This window comes from Plectrocnemia conspersa, unplaced genomic scaffold (genome assembly GCF_051122295.1).
Source record: "Plectrocnemia conspersa isolate PC_06_02 unplaced genomic scaffold, ASM5112229v1 ptg000006l, whole genome shotgun sequence".
NCBI lineage: Eukaryota > Metazoa > Arthropoda > Insecta > Trichoptera > Polycentropodidae > Plectrocnemia > Plectrocnemia conspersa.
In genome coordinates this window covers 20,054,527-20,074,788 of record NW_028277170.1, presented here as the reverse complement: position 1 = coordinate 20,074,788, position 20,262 = coordinate 20,054,527, and the positions used below count along the sequence as shown (strand labels likewise).

The 20,262-nt window shown below is 26.2% G+C and overlaps 1 protein-coding gene across 1 annotated transcript in view; it reads left to right on the top strand.

The window, feature by feature from the left end:
* na (sodium leak channel non-selective protein na) overlaps positions 1-20,262 on the top strand; it is a 94,698-nt gene that overhangs the window by 891 nt on the left and 73,545 nt on the right. The window lies entirely within an intron of this gene.

Below are 20,262 nucleotides of genomic sequence, written 5' to 3'. Positions count from 1 at the left end.
ATATATTAAAGCTTATTAATATTTGCACAATTTGTTTACGTAAAAGTCCAATTTTCGGTTAAGCAAAAATTAATAGTAAGATATTAATTACTATTAAGTTTTTTATTGCATGGTATAAAGTTAATAAGTTCTATTAAATACTAAATTAAAAAATAATGTAACTTTCATTTGAAAATAGATACTTAATTCCTGACGATATATAAAAAAAGATCTCAATATAAACACAGTAGTAATAAAAGTATGTTTTGATATATGACATCAGTTTTTCCAAGAAGGAAAATATTTGGTGTTTCTTACACTATTCATTGAAATAACGTAATATTAAGATCTCCTATATCTATCTGACTCTTTAATATCATACATTGTGTTCCATTCAAAGCTTATCGTAGTTCAGAATATGTGCTATTCATGTTGACTTACAATTGAATCAAGACGTCATTTTTATAAGAAATAAATAAGAAAAAATGTGCTTAAAAAATATGTTCATTAACATTGCAAAAATAAACTTGCAGCTAACATTTGACAGTAATAATAAATATATATCATAAATATTTAATTATGTTTATTTTTTTATCTGTCTGTATTACTGCGGTTTTTTCAGAAATATGTTTCTCGTATAGCATTAAACAAATATAAATAAAGTTATATAAAACCCAATTTGACTTTTCAGCTGCGTCGTCTTTGATTCAATCTAGAGCAAAAAATCGGTGATGTATGTATATAAATATATTTATATATACTTATACGGATAATTTGTGACTATGGCAGCCAAAATATAGCATCGTGATGAATCCCGAGATTCCAAAAATAGTAATACTCGTGAACCACTAAAAATGCATATATAAATATATATACATATGTATATATAATATTTTATTATCTCAGCCGCTGCAGACTTTTCAGCTGCGTCGACTTTGATTCAATCCATGATTCGAATCAAATACGACATATACGTTAAAAGCCTTTCTCTTAAATAAGATTAGATACCAGGTAGAGAAGTCTTTAAATTGTACTAGAGATATTTCTAAAATAAAAATTGAATATATACAGAAACAATTTTATTTATTAAAAATGATTCGGTCAAGTCAAAGTTATAAAAATTTTAAAATTAACTGTCGAAACGCTTTAACTTATGCTTAGCTTAGAGTTTAAATTCGCATTCCATAATTTGAGTTTAGATCTGCATTATCTAAAAAACATATAAAATAAAACAACAAAGGCAAAGATACTCAATTATATATTCGTTATTTCAATTCATAAGATTACGATATTCATCAATATATTTTCAGTAATATCTCGTAAAAATATTAGGAGAAAATAAAACCTTTCTTAATTAAAAAAATTATATTTAGATATAGCATTTAATTTATATATTAATAATTAACTAATTAATAAATCAGAAAGAATATATCAAACTATATATTTAGATGGTCTGAGAAACTAGAATTTCATACACAAAAATAGAACATGAAAACACGATAATAAATTTTGCTTCAAAATCAACTTTGCCAAACAACATTTATGTTGAAAATTTCTATATAAATTTTTAAACAATCAACACTATAGATAAAATCATTCTTAGATATTATAGAAAAGCAATCGAATACTATTAAATGATAATAAAGCAAACCTAATCACAAGTTAATGCACCGGTTGCTTCCTTAGCTGCAATCAAATTAAAAAAAGTGTGCATCGCCCGAGATGATGATCCCAAAATTGGAGATCGAAACGTCGGGATAGAAAAGGCGCGATACGCAATCCCTTACATCGTATTAAGCTAAATAATGTGTTGAATTCTGTATCTTTTTGAATTGCGTATCGCTCTCTTCTATCTCGCATCTTTTTGACCTTCAATATATTGATAGATTGAATATGGAATTCAACACGTTACTGAGTAGGGCTCGCGTATCGCTACTTTTATTTTTCGCGCCTTTTCCTGATCTTATCTCATTTACCGACGTTTCGAATTTCGATTTTATGGTCATCATCATGGTTGCCGCAAACTTTTAACTGCTTCTACTATTTAAAACGTCTGGAGGCAATATTGAAAAATTTATGCCTCACGATAAAAATAATAATAATAAAATTACCTAAGAGCAAATGAAAATTTTATTTATAAGAAAATTACGAATAAAGTGTTCTATTACTTACTATAGAAATATAATACAATAATAATTAACTTTATGTATTTTATGTATTCTTTTCAATTAGTGTTTTTTTTTTTTTCATTTGCGGTAACTTATAATTGGATTTTATTGACTTTGCTATGTTTTATATACTTTTATGTAAATAGAAATGCGTTTATGCTACAGAAACAATATTTTTCTACTCACGTTTCGTGTGTAAAGTCAATAAAACGTCATATGAAAACTAGTCAAGTTTTAAATCGAATAAGCTATAGAATATCTGTTTATATTATATAATACATATCAATATAAAGTACTTTATAAACACTTAATAAGTATTTATGTAGATTTGAAATATTTTTTTTTATTTCGTAAAAACAGTTTTAGATGACAGTAGCTTTTATTACCACTAACTAAGAAAATAATTCATTAACATTGCTTAATTGCTTAATTTTATCTCTGCGAATGAGACAATGCTTTGCGTCGGCACTTGGGCGGCATTCGACCACTGTCTATTGTATAAAATAACAGTGTCGACGACGAAAACTCGGGCATGTGTATCGATCGATAGGATTGCATAAGCGAATATATGAAGTGATGTTTAACAGTACCGCGCTACCTCCTATCGTTTATGCGATCAAGGCGATCGATAACAGAGACAAGCGTACTGTTCCTATCACCACGCACGAGCGACTGCTCAACACAATTTTTGTCCCTTGTAAGTTAATACCGAATATATTGTATTATTTCTCACAATATTAACGAGATGAAATGATATAATATGGTATTTTTCGGAACTAAGTTTCAAGTCATCGGCATACAAAATAAATGTAAATGTAAACTGCCGTATTTATGTCATTAATATATAATGAGAAAAGCAGGGAATCACGAGAAACTGCTGATTACTGATAATGCATAGCAAAATTTGTCAAAGGCTTTTTATAATCAATATATATGTATATCTTCTACTTATATTTCTGCATTAAAAGATTTCGTCGCTGTTGTGTAAAAGGATATAATTTCCAAAATACGCTGCGAAGTTTGTCACCCTTTTTAAAATAGACCTTTGTACATTTCCAATGCTTAGGAAATAAAGCCTTGGCATTTGCTAATAAAATTTTAAAATATAAAGTGCCGTAAATCTGCAGCAGCAATAAAAAAAACACTGCTACCTAATCCTATTAAATCTTCTTGCTGCGATAAAATTGTTTAATCAAGTTTAAAATCATAGGAATAAAACAAAAATATGCTTTACACCAGCAGTCGGTAATAAATCCAATCAACTATAATTCTATATACATATGTATACTCTATAAAAAAAATCATAGATACTTATAATAAATATAGAATGCTTGAAAAAAAATACATGAAAGGCGTTTACTTTCTGATAAATATTATTACGATATTAACAATGAAATACCATTATATGTTCATCACAAAAGATAAGTCAAGTGGAGTATATCAGGTGACCGCCAGGACAAAATAATTTAAAAATTATAAAATTAATCTTCACAATAAAACAGCCAAAAATATGCTCTAATAATACGTTAATGATACTGCAATATAAATGTTCAGTTTTATTTGACACCTTTATCAATCATAATCATACTTAAAAACCAATAAAACCATTAAGCATTATTTTGTGAAAAATTCCAAGACACAAATTTCACCGATTTAATATTTTAACAATAATGAATTTATCAATTTCATTAAAATAACAAGCAATATGCTCTTACGTAACACGTTGATACGTAAAAACATTTTCTATTAATATGTTAATATTACTGAAATATATATTTCTATGTTCAATTTTATTTGACAGCTTTATCAATCATAATCATACTTAAAAACCAATAAAACCATAAACATTATTGTGTGAAAAATTAAAACAGAAATAAACGCTACATCAAAATAATTAATGATTAACCACAAATATTTAAGTTAGAAATATAATATATATTATGTTTTTTAATTGTTAATAATTAAAATTTTTACTCTTCAACGATGATCTTAAAAAAATGTATGTGCATTGTCATAATATTTTAAACATAAAAATCGTCATTCCATGATCTCTAATGAATATGTCGGAAAACTACGGCTCGCGGGCCGAATTCGGCCCGCTGCGTATTTTATCCTACTTAATCAGCCCGTGAGTTAAGAATAGATTTACTATTTTCAAACTCTTTTAAAATATGCAATAATTCGAAACAAATTGTTAAGGAGTTGCAAAACATATATGGTGCTCTTATTGCTTTGCATTCCATTGGTACGTTGCGCAAAAATATGCGATATTTTGTTTTTATTTAACTATCTATAAATATTTATCATATCATGCTATTAAATCAGAATGGAGTGTAAATTATTTTTTTTATTAAATCAGATAATGAAGCATCTTTAAATAATATCATCATAACCAGAGCATTTGAAACAATATTCAGAATTCGCAGAAGGTCAAAACCTTTAAACGATTTTTTTCAATTCAACGCATTTTGTTTGCAAAAAAAAATAAAATGATGCTACAAATTATTTAAATTTACAAGTAGGTAAAAAAATGATGATGGTGAATTATGTGTGCAGCCATATTTTTTTCTATCTGGCTTTCGGTGAGAACAGATACTATAAGTAAGCGTTAAGCACATTGTGAGTAACATCAATAGGCAATTTTATAGCGATGGAAAAAATTCGAATTCTGATTGATGCAAAATAAAAACCAGAAGAATACTGTACTACAATACTACACTACAATAAAATACATTGTTTATATATGAAACTTACACTGCGATAAAATCAAATTCTATGACAAGCGCTAATTAAGACACTATCAACCTGTTTTATATGTTTCCCATAATAGCAAAAAATTATAGCGTATATATTTTTTGGGATCAATCTGCAGTTAATGTAGGGTTTTTCAAATATTTATTTAAGTGCAGAATATATATTTATATTTTTTAAAATGCTTCTAATTTACCATTTATAAACTTTCAGCTTACCTTTAATTAGAGTTGATTAATCTAAAAAAATAATCTGAATTATATTTTGTTTTTACAAATATTCAGGGATTTTCTATTATAGATCCTAATTCAAAAATGCTGCAAACTTAAGTGTAATATAGGATGCTGATAACTAATAGATCGTCAAAGTAAAATGCGTTCTTTATAAAAAATATTTATAGCAGAATCTACACTATCAAGATCTTTAGTTTCTATAGCTAAAACGTTTCTACTAAAATCAAAAAAAATGACACAGTATGGCTTTTTGCTTAAAATACTCTTTCGATAATCGGCCATCATAGGTTACAAACTGTCTACGATCGCTCAAATGACCAAGTTAAATCATCCGAGCGATCGATGTTTAACATTTTTTTAATAATAACCCACGACAAACTTTGTTGAATGCCTTCTCAAAATCCGTATATATGAAGTCTCATTGCAATATAAAATTATATATTTAATTATTAAGGCAAAATATACAAGATAATAATTACAAAAGTGAATATGAATGACTGTCGGAATTTAAGAAAGCGGTAGTTCGGAATCTTGAGCTTAAAAAGAAATTTTCAATATATGGTATTTGTAATCAAATCTTCTAAAATAATTATGTAAATCCAAATACAAATAAATTTGTTTTTATTTAATCAATAAAACGAACCAAAAACGCAATAAATTTAATTGTATATGTAAAATGGCATAAATTTAATTAAAACTATTTAAAATTTGAGGCTTACAAAATTAACACATAATTTTATTTTATACTATTTTGGAAAATTATCCTAATTATTATTTATGTATTTATATAACGTAAAAATATATATAATTAAAAATTATATGCATAGTAATTGCTGATACTAATATAATATTCTCTATAAATGTATGTACATATATGTATATACATACGTACGAAGAACCCAGCTACTACATTAAACATCGTCTAAAAGGTTAGCTCGATATTCGGTTGGGGTGTGTCAAGTATCGATCGTACAACACTTTTATTTTTCTCTCACAAACCCAAAGCATTTCATTGTGTGGTTATCAAAAAATATTTAAAAAAATATTATACTAGTGATAATACTATATGATATTATTTAAAAAAATATATAGTAATATATACTGATAATAATAATAATAATTAAGATAATATTTATTATTAATTCGCAAAAATTTAAATTATTTATACAAAAAGTATATATTGTTATTCAGGTCATTTAAAATTGCTTAAAGTTCTATCTATAAGAAGTGTCATTGTTTAAGAGAGCCAACCTTTCAAGATGCTACAAAATATGTAAGACAACATTAAACTGCAAAAACAGTGAACTAGTACAATTGAAAAAAAAAAAAAAATAAAGGCAGATTTCTCTCCTATAGTCAGATAAAGCTTAAAGCTTTAAATGGCTTTTCATGAACTTTGCACTTTTTTTACACATTATAAATAAAATGTATACTCGCAATAATAAAATGTGCATTAAAAATTATGCATACAATTTACGATTTTGCAATTTCGCCTTTACCAAGCATAGTTAGATACATTATTTATATCATGTGCTTACTTAAAAATACGGATCGAGAAAATTATGAAAAATTGAGACGGATCAGTATTAGTTACTAAAATAATGTGATATTTAAAACACTCTAAATTATAAAATGAAGGAAATAGATCAATAAGAAAAATATTAACATATACGTGTCATAAGGATTCAATATATAAAATAAGCGATAAATTTTCATCCTTGATTTGATGATTTTTTATTGTCGAAAAAAATATTAAAGGTTAAGTGTTGCTCTATATAGTCATTATATAAAAAAATGCATGAAATATATATTAAAAATGTAATTCAAACTATTTTATATAAATTCTAAGTGTCACTGGAATTTTTTGCAAATTTGCAACACTATGAAACAAAGGGTTAAACGTCGTTAAAAATTAAAATATTTAAAAAAATCCCGGAATTGATAGATTATATAACACGTTGATTATGTAAACAACTTTATGAAATTTGCATGTATTATTTAATAAAAATAAAAAAACACCTGCCTATCTCTTAAATATTTCCAATCCATTTAAAAAACGCTAAAATTTATCAAAAATCTTAAATCCTATAATTTATGTATAAATGTATTAGCTACAGTATAGCTTCAACAAATATCACTAACCAAAACATTAACTTAAAAGTTTAACGGAACATATATGTGCTAATTTAAATATGAAAAAGAGTACAAGCCCTTTATTGTTAGATATAGAAAAAGCTTTCGACACGGTTTGATTCATAAATTATACAAAATTAAAACCTCTAACTATCTGCCCCGCTTAATACGCGCATACCTAAAAAATAGAAGCTATTTGTTTCACTAAATAATGAATACCCGATCCCGCGTAAAAATTCAGCTGGAGTTCCTCAGGGGAGTATGCTAGGGCCGTTACTTTTTATCGGGTATAAAATAAAATATACGCGTTTTTCTATCCTAATATAAATTAATTAATATAAATTCAGATATGATACACGTAAAATTAAAATATATACCGACTAATGTGTAACAAAATTCGTGTTGATTTTTGATTGCATGTGTGATAATGTCAATTGAAAGTTAAAAATCACCGATGGTTCAATTTGCAAATTTAACACCGTAAAAAATATTTTATGTGAAACTTTTTTAATAGAATTATTAAAACACGGTATATGTGAGAGGTAGCACCATTTTATTAAAACCGTGTATTGAAGTTTCACTTGTTATTTTTTTAGTGACGTTTTAACTATTTTCTATTTAGATAATTATATTGATTTGAAACAGTGCTTTATGTTACGTGCACAACGTCATACATAATGGTACAGTTTATCTATTGAATCGCATGATAATTATATCAGTTGTTCGTTTCATAAATGTAGCAATCCAAATGCGTCATGTTATTCATCGAGAAATAGAGCTTGTTCATTATGCGACTTTTGTTAAGTCAAGAACATTAAAATAATATGAAAGAAAACCTTGCAAATGTTATGGTGAAAGATTTATGTTTATTTCAACATCGTCAAGAAAAAGCATGTAAAATATATTTGTTTATAAATTGAGATGTTTATAGTCTTATTTTTTTAATACTTGGTAATGCACTATTTAAAATCCATTATTATCTTCATAATAAGTTAATAAATAAAGCAAAAATTAACTTTAATTACCCTCGTCAATCCGAGCACGAAAAGTTTAAGAAAGACGTGTTTATCTAATTTTTTTAATCAAAATAATCAAACATTGTGACTCCTTTTCAATAATTAATATTTGGCAATTGAAAAGCTTAAATTTAATTTCGATTTAATATTCAATCGAAATAGCAAAAAAATCTACAGTGAGTAATGCTCAGAATACTCATTTATTAATGCTCAGTATTTTTTCTGATGTACTATTTAGAAAGGGGAAAGCCATTAACGGTGATTAAAACTGTGCTCATTTAGAAGTTACGAGACGCCATTGATAAAAAACGACCTACAATACACAAACAAATCCTGTTCCATTACTAAAACACTCCGACTCATTCATCGGTACAAACAACCGTTAAAATACACTATATTTTCTTCCAATTGCTCTATATTCAAAAGACCTGACCCCTCTGACTTTTATTTTTTTCAGAACATAAAAATGTTTTTTGCTGCAACTATATATAAAAAAATAATAATTATGAGCGGAAGTAAACATATATTTTAAAAAGCTAGACAACTCGTAATTTAACATCGGTATAATGGATAAAATCTATTCCATTAATTCACTCCCAAAAATATATTAAAAGTATTTGTTTATTCGTCGTTTTTACGATTTCTTGTAATTTAGATAATATTAATAATTATTATAAACCACTTTTTTATTTCAAATTAAGCATCTATGATGCTCGGTTTTGCCGAGAAGAACCTGACATTATTAAGTAAGAAAATTAATTTGCTCACTTAATAAAATCTCGATACTGTTCCGACGCTTTTAAACAATAGCTAGAGAAGCCTTTGGGAAAAGGTTTCCAAACTAGGAGATGCAAAAAGCTTACCCTCTAATCCTTTGTTATAAATGTATTACAAATAGTTTCAAATGAATGTTACTAACTAGTTACATAAATAAATATCCTGATTATAAATATATTATGTAATAACCAAATAAATCTTATTATTTTAAATAAAATAAAATAAATAATTTCAAAAGCTTAAACTACAATATCTTTCGGAAGATTTTTCGTCTAAAAAGTGATGCATCGACCAAAATAAATGGTGGTCAGAAGGAGCAAGATCTGGAGAATAAATTTGATGAGTTTAGTTCACTATAACTAACACAGAGTTATAATTTATATTAAAAACTAAAATGTATGATTTTCATATGTTGCTAAAATTGTATTTAATTATAAAAACAAATAAAATATTTAAAAATTAAAACATATGAATAATTGTTATTTGTTTATTTAATCGCAATATTTATATTCATAGGGAGGGGAAAAGAGTAAAATTTGGCCAGTCAGTCGTACACATTCGTTCATTTATACATCGCATGTAAATAAATAATGATATATATTACTACATATAAAAAAGTTTAATCATATAATTTTACTAGCAGCTGCCAGATAAATTATATCTTTACTGGTAAAAATAAGATTAAGATTTGCACTTGAAAATTAGTTTGTTACAAAACTATTATAGTTAAAATATTTTTAAAATATCGGATAAATATTGTAAGTTTTATAGATTTGTATCTAAAAAAGATTTAATTTTAGTCATAATAAAATATTTCAAAGTCCACAGTCAAGATTAAATTTTCTCATGAAACCAAAGTAAAAATAGTTAAGAAATATTTTAGAAGCACTCTTGTTTCGCCTTTTGTCCGGAACAATTTTAATATGAATTTGCTTTTTGTAAAAACACGTAAAACGGCTCACCCGTTTCAATATATTTTTCACAATCAAAGGATTAACAGAAACTTTATGAAGTGCCGACCATTGTCAACTCTCATAGAAAGCATCATAAAATTGTATTAAAAAGTTTCAGTATTTTATTCATGGGTCACCTAATTGTATATGCAGAATTTGCTCTTTATATATTTGCAGAAATGAAGAATAAATTTATTTGTTACTTATAAATCGATGATAAATAATATATTTTTAATCAAATTTTTTTTTTAATTTGTACCAAATTTGTATTTAAGTAGTAAAAAAAGTGCTTACATCTCTTGATAGAGAGCTAACCATCAACCGATGGATAACGAGCGAGAAACAGTCTAACGATCATAAATCACTAACGGTAAATAATAACAATAGACTAAAATACTTTTTATGTACGACCATGCCCCGAGTATGCAGTGTGTTTTTTTTACAAATACTTTTTTTTTAACGAAAATGTTCAGTGATGCCGAAACAGAATGTGTCATAAAGCTAAAAATTTTATAAATAAATATGGATTTCCTGTCCCTTTTTGAAATACCGATCTCACTATCCACTTAATCTTTAAATGGGTTTTGCGAAATAGAAGAATAGCCGAAGAATTTTGCATCATAAAAATTGGAGATATGTATTTCATATGAAGAGATCAAATATTATATTAAAATTAAAATAACCGGGTACCTGTTTAAATAACAGGATATTCGGTTCTTTTGAAAACGTATTATCGTTTTGAAGCCGTTACCACGATTTTTATATGCTTTATTTTATTTTAAAGTTCCATACCTCTAAATTTACAACTTTTATGATCCACAAAGAAGCGATTTATAAACATACATTTCCAGAAAAAATTTTAAAAGTTATGAAACAGCATTGTGTAAAAAACGCTTCACCGTCGTCAATTTAATGAGAGAAATAGAAAGGGAATATCAAGACTTTCTCCTTCACAATAAAGTGTGTGGGTTTTCAAGAGCTAAAGCTTTATAGCGTTTTGCTTTTTGCTTACACGAAATTAAAATAATTCTCGAAAAAAATAATATTCAATATTTAGTATATATTATATCACACAAAATTTTCCCAATCATAAATTACAATAAAAGGAAACAGTACGTTTTTGACGCTCGGAGAAGAGGTCTAATTGAGAAATAAATTGCTACTTTCCGCTAAAGATTCGGAGAAGGAATCATTTATTTATTTCGAAGAATTATATAAATATCTCCAAAAAGGCAATGTCCCCATTAGCACTGATTATTTTAGGATAGTAATATTAAATATGAGAAAATTTTGTATGTCAAGATACCAAGAATTTGAACATTTGTATTAAATTCGCTCATTGAAAAAATCGACCGATTAAATTTTTCTTCATTCTCTATTAGCACGAGAACTTTTAAAATACAATTGCTGCATTGAATGAGTAAAGAGTTATGGAGCTCTAAATTTGTATGTCTTTCTACTGAAATTTATTATTTTGTGAGAGAAAAAATTAATTTTACATTATTTACAATTTTTACATAACAAATTATCATTAAAAGCCTCCGATAAAATTGCAAATCGATCTACAGGAGAAATAAATTTTTTAATACGCACTGTACGACATCTCTGCGGATGCGTTAAATGATTTTCAGAATCAATGCTTAAATTAGGTAAATTACAAGGTGCTAACAATTAATAATTGTCATTAAAAGTAAAGATTTATGCAAAGTTGAAACAAATAGCCTTAAATATTTTTCGGCTACAAAACAATATATACTGAAAGTCAAATAAAATTTTATTGACATGAAAATTTACCCTAGTCAAGAAAAAACGAATTTTATTTTACATTTAAGCATATAAAAAAAATCAGAACATATATGCATAAATATAAAAATGTTCTATATATTTAAAGCTTTTTATTTAAAAGCAAAAATAAAAAATAATATGACTATTAAATGTGAAAACTTACTGGGAATTTTCGCATAATATATATTATCGAAATTCATAAAGTCTGCTATTTTACTTTCTAGATAAGAAATTGCAAAAGATGTAAATCAATCTTGTGTTTTTTTAGAAAACATAATTGTTTGCCTAGAGTCACAGTATTTAAATTGTCAACATAAGTTGTAATGAAAATAATAAATTTGGGTATTATTCAGAAAGATTGTTTTTAATGATAAAATGTATCGAATCAATAGTTGACAGAAACATCGTGAATGCTTTAAACAATTTTCTTTCATTTATAACACATTCCAAATATAAGCTAAAGTCTTAAGAACATTTAAAATTATATTGATCGGTCGAATTAGCAATTTTATTAATATACATAGAAAATAAAATATGTCTTAGTGATTTTTATATACTTTTAATCTGTTTTTGAAAGATATTACTGCTGTATAAATTATCAGTTTAAGTCGCTAAATATCGAGGATTAATTTTCTCACTTGTAGTCAAACAATTTTCTTTTTTATCCTAACTTAATTTTCTTTATTCACAAATTTCTATATATTTTAAATATATCATTTAAATGCTGCATTGCTAAATATATGTGCATTTTTTGGACTTATACAAAAAATTGTTTACAATATTAACTTTTTTTAATTAATCATACCAAAGAAGGAGAGCCATAATTCATTGAATTTTTGCAATAAAGACAAAATTTTACTCTTTAATGTATTGCTCGATAAAAGATGTGGCAATTTCGTTTAAAGAAAAATCTGATATGTAGACGAATTTTTTTCGACTTTATATTTGCCACTTATGATAGATTCTAAGAAAAATTGTCCAATAATATATTATAAGATACGATTTTATCCATATAAGTGGTTCACAAGTACTTAAAAAAATGTATGTATATCTCTAGTACATTTATTATATCATAAGCATGGATATAGAAAATTGTGAAATTTAGTAAGATATAACCATGTTTATATACACATGAGTTTAATGGAAAATATAAAAAAAAAGTTTATTTTAGATGAACTTCGATTCACGTCTAGATTCTGCCGCAAAGAATACAACATAATAAATGTATATTTTTCTCAAGTTTTATTTTCGAAATTTGTGCCCCAACGTGCCCCAAAAATCGAAAAATATACAAAATTTCTCGTCTTTGATTTTTACTATAATTTCCGGTACTTAAATACAATTTTTAAATTTAAATTAAAAATAAAATCGAAATTTTAAATATTTCCTTATTGACTATTTCACTATTTTATTCTACACTATTCTACGAACTTTTGCGCCGAGAATCAAATTCTGTGATTTAAGTTGTAAAACAGTAAGTAATATCTATAAATCACATAAAAATGTAATATAATATAATAAGAAACGCATATGAAAACCATAATGTCGCCAACCATTCACTTTTTCATATAGAAAAACTGATATAGAAATTATATAAATCGATTTATATTTTCAGTACAATATGCACCAAAATAAATCAATTTAATTTCATTAATAAAATATTTAAAAAAATATTTTTAGTACTATTTAATAATATTTATGCACTGTAAACTGCCATACAACATATTAAAAATTGTATATGTTAAGAAAAAATTGATTTCAACCGCCCAAAGTTTTTTTTAACGCTTAAAATAAATTAAATGTACATACCAGATTATGCTTCACTTCCTCGAACGCACTTTGAAGTTTTCTTACTCTTCTCTGATGCTCCTAAAATGATAGACAGGCTATTAATGTAGACGAAAGATAAAAATATGCAAAGTTTTTAAAAGTTTTTGTCATAAAATCGCGCGTCGGTAATTTTGTACTAAGTGCAATGCAGGTAGTTAAAGAAATTCATACAACATGCAATTTCGTATAAAAATTCTGCCACTATAAATTTTGCAACTAAATTTTATTTGTAAATATAATATAATACAAAATATATATATTTAAAAAAAATGACATATTTCGGGATAAGTTAGTACTAATGCTAATAAAAATGGAATTGAACAAGAAATACAAATATTAAGACAAAAGGTCTTGAAAAGCATCGAAAGTTTTTACTGTAAATAGTATTAAACTTTATTTGCCACATTTTAACTGTGCTTCCTAAATATATTAGTAAATGCATTTATTTGTTCCATAAAAAAATATAATTCAGTTTAACAAACATACAAATATAGTATCTGTCCTATCAAATGCACTGCTGGTATCGTAGCAAGTTTCATAGAGAATCGCAAAATGTAATAAAAACATAATATACAAAGAGCTTATTTTGCCTGCAGCTATTTATTTACTTAAATAATGTTTCACGAAACAGTTGCGACATATACTGTTTGCTGATAATACAGTTGGGAGAAAAATTGTCAATAAAAATCTTTGAAATTCGCAATCTATTAAATAGATGAAGCAACATGTAAATAAATATGCATATGTTACAGAAAATATATAAGATGAATTATATGTGCATATATATATAAGAAAAGCCAATGAAATTTTTTATTTAATTCACATTTTTTTATGAGATGATATAAAATAGAATAACTGTATCAGGACAGACAGCAAGTCTTTGTGCATTAGTTAAAAATTTAGTACCCAAAGTTATTTAGAAGTACTTTACAGAGCAGCTCTCGTGTAAAAAAATATGAACCAGGAACTTTACAATATTTTTACAATAGTTCTAGGTTGTTTGGTAAATTGTGTTAAGATATAAGAGCTAAATATGCTTCTATAAAGTGCAATATTGATTTAAATGTGTTTTGCACTTGAAGGAAAAACTGCGATTTATTTTTAAATAAGTTTATTAATTATTTATTATTTCTAATATAGAAAGCATTTATCAAAAATTAGAGCAATGGAAATCTTAAATCACAAAAAAATATGTTCGATATGTTTTATCTATAAAATGACTCCTGTGCCAAAATTAATATTGTATTGAACCAAATTCCTTTAATTGAGCATTTTTAATGTTTTCTAATGCACTTTTCATAATATTTTAATTATCATGGTATTATAAAATTCGCGTTAGTACAAAATTATAGATTAACAATAATATGCATTTGTATTGACAACATCCTATTAATAAAAAAAGAGATTTTCTGCTTAAGGGATGAATAAATTCACTCCGTCAATTCACTGCAATCAATAATAAGCTCTATTTAATTTTATATATATTCACATTTATAATAGTAGGATAGAGGCGTTTATGCTACAATAATGAATTGAATAAAAAAGCATACAATGCTCACACGATTTAGTCTCGATACTGTCGTTTTTTTCTGCTAGGGATAATAACGTTGACACTACGTTAATTAGCGTTCAAAACCCACCTCCATATCACGTATATCTGTAATAGGGACGAGAGAGTTGTGGGGATGTACTTGCGGTGAAGGGAGACGTGACTCATATATCTCTATGCTGAAGTTTCATTCACGATAATAGATTAATCAATCATGCCTTGTACACTTTTGAGTTTTATAGACAAATACGAGACGTCCCATGGAACAGTGTGTAATTAAATTCAATATGCTAATGATTACTTTGTTAATTAATTGTTATAATTTTATTTAATTTAATAATATTATTCGAATTAAGTAATTTATATATTGAAGTAAAAAAATATGAATGATATTAATAAAAATAATAGGAAAAGTAGCATTGTGAATTTTAAAATTGAATATAAGGTAATCTCGAAATAATTTTTTAACAGTCACTTATTTTATTAATTATTTTTCACGACAGGCTGAAACTGTTCAACGAATAGGGTTCTTACAAATCAAAGTCAAGAACTGCCTAAAAAAATCAAATGATGGCTCGCTAGTCCCTTAAAAATCTTCGAAAAACGACTACTGAAATCTCTGTATGCAGAAAGCTATCAATTTTTTGCAGACGGTGAGAAAAAAGCTCAACAATGTGGAACTTAGAGATCGTAAAGCTCGACACAAACCGTGACTTTCAGAAATATATAAAGCTCAAAGGTTAGAGTGGACCCGAAAACACTGAGATTGAACATCTGAAGATTAGGCGAAAGTCATTTGGTCCGATGAATCCATATGAATTTTGTCAATATAAAAAAATATTAAGAACTTAATTTATTCAAAAAGTTTTAAAGCAACATTTTTGGGAACCCTGTTGTAGTACATCAGGAGAAGAATATATAAATGATTGTTTAGTACCCAAAGTCAAATATTTGACGCTTTTAAGATGGCCTTCACAACCACTAGACCTAAATCCTATAGAACTTTATGAACAAAATTAAAAGGAAACGCTGCCCAACACAATTGAAAATCCAAAATTAAGCTGAAAAAATAATGCAGATGCAATGAAGAGAATTGTAGCCGCAAGTTATTAATTGATAGTATGCCAAAAAGGGTTGCAGCTGTAATTATAGCTAAGGTTGGGCCTACTAAATATTTTAAACAACCTTAGTTTTTTTTATTTATATTTTCATGATTTATTACGGTGCCCCATTATTATTGCAAAGCCTATATTTTAACATTATTTATTTAAATAATTTTTATACATTATAAAACCATTCTATGTATTTATTATTTCTAAAAAAAATACACAACAGTAATTTGATCAATACCAATGGCAATTAATATTAATTTATTTAGTATTATGTTAAATTTCACTGTTCTATAGCCATTTCACATTAAATACCGGATTTTCATAATAAATAACGATGCAGCTATTTATAGCTTACGTTGGGTTTTATGTTATTTGAGGTAAATTATTTTGTACAGGTTCAATTATTAAAATTATACTAATATAAAGAAAAAAAATCATAATAAAAAATATTAGGCTAATCCAATAATACTTTTAAAAATGAAAATCTTTAAACTATTAACATAATAAAAAGGCATTGTATTCATCATTATCTGATTAAAAATATGCAGCAAGTTCAACATTTTTTTTTATATATATAATAAACATTCTATAGATCAGTTCAGTTAATTATTCACACGTTGAATATTCAACACCAAAAACCACAATATAAATACTGAATTAATTTCAACGGCTGCAACAATTCCTATTTACGCAAAGCAATTATTCATGACAATGGTATATATTTACTTTTTAATAAACACCCTACGTTAAATTACAAATATATAACTCACTAATAAACATGATCGGTCATCTGTATAATTGATTCATATTTCCCACATTTTTTAGTAACTCTTATACATATTTTTATAATATTATAGCACAATTTATAAAAAAAGATGCTATTGAATGAATTAAAAATAATGGAAAAGCAAGGAAAGATTCATGACAATACTAGAAATGTATAAGCTTAATAGGACAAACTTTAGATTAAGAAAAATATATATGTAAAGATTGGAACTTAAGCGAATTGTTAATTTTAAACAATTATCAATTTGAAAGCCTATGTCTATATTAAATGAAGTAAAATAAAATTTTGAATAACTTGAGAAAAAATCGCTAGATGTTTTTGACATAGAAGCTGTCAGTAAAAATGGATGTTCAATATGTGTAGACAAAGGATTCCTAAGGGAAGAAACCCTCGAAAGGGTGAAACACTTTTTCGACAATCAACAATGCTTTGCCACTAATGTCAATTTACGTAGCAAAATGTAATATGAAAATCTTATCGGTGACTTTTTCACAATATCACCAACATATATACCAAAAAATTTTGTATATAAATTAGTAGGAATTATATTTATAGACCTATTATTTCAAAAGAAGAACGATTCGACAATATAATAAATTAATTAAAGTACAAAAGAATAATGAAATTTAAATAAAAAAAATTGTAATTATAAAATTAAAACTCGTATACAACACAATATAGGATCAGCATATAAAATATTTTTAAGAGAACCTGAATGTAAAGAAGATTGTTAAAAAGCTTTTTTTTTGTTTGCAACACAAAATATGCATTAACATACAAATAATTGGTCATATTTTATCTGCTTAATAATTTTTAATAATAATACTAATATTAATAATACTGTACAAACTATTGTCAATATATGTTTTTTAAAGTAATTACAATATTAATTACAAATTCATTCAATATCTAGAAACGTTAATTAAGATTTTTCAAAGTTTGCAGGTCAGTGTTTTTTTTAATATTTTCATACCATTAAGATTCATTTAATTATATGCATTTTTCTGACAAAATTCAAAGATCTATGTCGAAAAATATAAAAGTGCTGTTAAAACGCTTAGTTATGTAGCTTGAATATTAATTAGAATTAAATAAAACACATCTAAACCAAATTTTGCCCAATAGGAGAGCGCAAAAAACAATTATCACTTCTCAGAAGTCAAAAATTCCCGTCAAAAGCAATAAAATCGTACCGTCGCCGTCGCAGTGGGAACGCTCGTTACCGAGCGTTCCCACTGCGACGACACCGACACGATTTTATTGCTTTTGACGTGAATTTTTGCCTTCTGAGAAATGATAATTGTTTTTGCGCTCTTCTATTGACCAAAATTCAGTTTGAATACATTTTAACCAATACTTTTATATCATAAATCCGTAGTAATATTAGTAGAGATAGCTATCAGTAAAGTACAGATAAACTATGGAGCAATAAGCGAGATACGACATCTTATTTTCTACGTAAAAAAATATTTTTGCCTTTACCTAATGAAAGTTCTAAATTTTCATTATAATAGGTTTGGGTTTGAACAGAAAATGAACGTTTCGCAACTGTCAAATTAAGTTTCATATACATTTTATAGCAGCATATAATTACAATAACACCTATCAGTTAAATATAAAATATAACTTTACTAAAAAAATGCACATTCATTGCATATAAATAAATGAAAGCAGAGATAAGTTGAAATCATTTAATTTAACTAGCACCTGCCAGATTAAATTATATTTCAAGGTAGAAAAATATGTCTTTAACTATGAAAATGCATTCCAATATTATTTCATTGAAATGACATATTTTAAAAATAGATTCGAGACTGTTTTTTATCATGTGTTTTTAAGAATAAGCCAAAAACTTCTGGTTTATAATCAGGAACGTCATTTTAGATTTTTCTAGAAGGGGGGGGCAAAGTTGCATAGTATTTCATTAAATAACAAACATCTGCGAAAATTCAGGGGGGGGGTGCTTCATCTAAATACCGTCCTTATCAATGCCTTAAGACAAATTGTTCCAACTTTTAAATCCTTGACTTTTTTTGTGAAATTCGCAAACATGTATCAACATTCAATATAAACCTAACAAACCGACTTTGAATGAAAGGACATTATTTTCTCATTTTTTTTATTATCAATAAATAGAAAAACAATAATAATGGTTATACCGGTATTGACTGTTTTTCTATCGATAATACCGGTATTTTGCAATAAATGTTTTTCTATATTTTTGAGTCAATTTTTTTATTCAGAAACAGCTCAAAACGTTGTGAGTATAAGTGAGTCGATTTTAACGAAAACGTCATGGCTAAATCCGCCTGCATTTGAATGAGGCTTTCTTCTTTGTTCTAGAATCGCATTGTAACTCGTAAATGCTTTTAATTTTAACTTTACTGAAGATTACTGCTCTAATTCCTTCTTTTCACTCACATTACAATTCACTTTTCAAAGAAAAGCTCAGAAATAATTTAACAATGAATTAATTTCTTTAAATCCTTTTACATTATATGAAAATATTAGGGGCGAACATAGAATTATTTTATAAACTATATTCTTTATAAAATAAAAATTTAACTTGCCCTACAAATAATGGCAGACTCTACAGGAAACGCTCAGTTTGTTCGACCTTGGCAAATAGTTATTAAATTGAACCAAAAGTTTAATTGGCTCTCGATATTCTAACATGCTTACATAACTCTAATATCGATTATCCAAAAACATACAATTATTAAGTTTACCCTTATTATTCCTAGCTATATATTCCAAATCAGGACGCAAGAAACATATTTTAATGACATAAAAAACGAGCTTAATCATTTATTTACATATTAATGATTAAGTATTTATTACAATCTAATCAAAGTTATATATAAAATATATAGCATTGTAACGATATTATTAAAATCCATCACTATTTGCCACTCAGTTATTAAGGAAATTAAATTACACAAGAACATATATAGGGTTTTAGAACTAGTATAAATAAATTTATATTTATTGTAACCTCGGTCAATCTTAACTGTAAATAGATAATTTTATATAAATCATGCCAAATGGCGTTATAGTGTCAGTACAATAAAATTTTAATTGTGAACTTTTTCAAAGCGGCTGCATTTTTTTATAGAACAAATACACGGTGCTATAAATTTAAATAGCTCGGTTTTCGAACGCTATAATGCAATATTCGCATATCTGCAT